Below are 1456 nucleotides of genomic sequence, written 5' to 3'. Positions count from 1 at the left end.
TTCTCAAACAACTTTCCAGCTTCTGCCCAAGTGCTTGTCATGGAAAACCTCCAGGATTGTGTAGGGCTTACACAAAAAATACAGCTTTAAGCCTGCAGTCTTCTCTAGGTAACTTCAGCTTTGTCACAAAGACAGAGGAATTGAAGGACCTACTCTCTTGCTCAACTTGATGTGGTAGCAGTCAAAGGAGAAAGAAGAAGCAGACACTACTTACCACCACAGTAGTTCTTCTTTCTGTAGACTCACTATGAAAGTCAGATTTTATAGTCACCTGTACATGGGACTACTCTGTCTTTTTACTTCCCTTAAATCTGTTTTTAAGCTGGTATGACAACGCTAAAATTATAATATGGATTTAAAGTGAACTTCACTGTCTCACTTAAACAAGTGTCTCTAAAGTAACCCTGGCAGAGGGCCTCCTGCTCTGCCCTTACCTCTGGATAAGGAAAGACCACTGCCCGGGGCTCCTCAAGCATCACAGACTCTTCTGCTGCAGTTCTGTCTGAAACAGAAACTGAAGCATTTACTACCTCCTAGCTTCCTGCATCTCAAAGGTCGTAATTTGTCACCTCATGATCATTTAGGTGGAACTGTCCTTTGTACCACAGCCTTCAGAAAATCTCAGCTTTGCTTTAATGCTTCGAATGTCTAAACCACCCATTCAGCGTCAGTATCAATCATGCAGGACATGACTTCCTGCTTCCCTTCTCCCCAAACTGCAGATGGGTCATTACATTTCTTTTCAGAGGCAAAGCTATGCTTTGAGGCAGATGAATACATATCTGAGATAATGATCTTTTTAAAAAAAGAGAGTGGAATCTGACAGCTCTGAGGAAACTGAACAAGACTTGCCTCCAGCAAGCTGATGTGGCAGAGCTGTACACGCTCAGCAGTTGCCCAAGGAGCAGAGTATAAAGCTGCGCTTCAGAAATGGCAGGAAGATAAAGATAACACCCTGCAGATGGCAAGGAACGCTAATCCTACAAACTGAAGGGATATAACACACAGAATAAAATTCATTAGCTATACCATATTAAGTTTTGGCACAGACATTCATTTGGAGGCTTATAAATAAATCCTTCAATTAACTCAAGTTAATCTTCCTTGCTGCCCTGAAAGTTACAGACGTTATCAATAAATGAATTTGCTGAATTTTGACAAAAATGTTCATGATATCAGGGTTCAAAATTAAAAAAAAAAACAACAAACAAACAAACCCCCAAAACCACCAAGAAATTCAGAACAGACAGTGCTGGGAGGAAAGTGTGGACTCTGGGTACCCACCAACAGTGCAGAATTGCAAAGAAACAACACAAAAAAAAACCAAACCAAAAAACGTGGGGTTTTTTTTAAGCTTTTTCTACTAAAATTAATAATAGTCCAATTCAGAAAGGATAAGGCTTTACCTATAATTACTGTCCAGAAGCCAACAAAAGAGTTCCCTTAAATCAGAGGG

The sequence above is a fragment of the Antrostomus carolinensis genome, unplaced genomic scaffold (assembly GCF_000700745.2).
Source record: "Antrostomus carolinensis isolate BGI_N321 unplaced genomic scaffold, ASM70074v2 scaffold25724, whole genome shotgun sequence".
NCBI classification, from domain to species: Eukaryota; Metazoa; Chordata; class Aves; order Caprimulgiformes; family Caprimulgidae; genus Antrostomus; species Antrostomus carolinensis.
The sequence above is the reverse complement of the archived record's forward strand: the minus strand, read 5'-3'. Positions refer to the sequence as shown.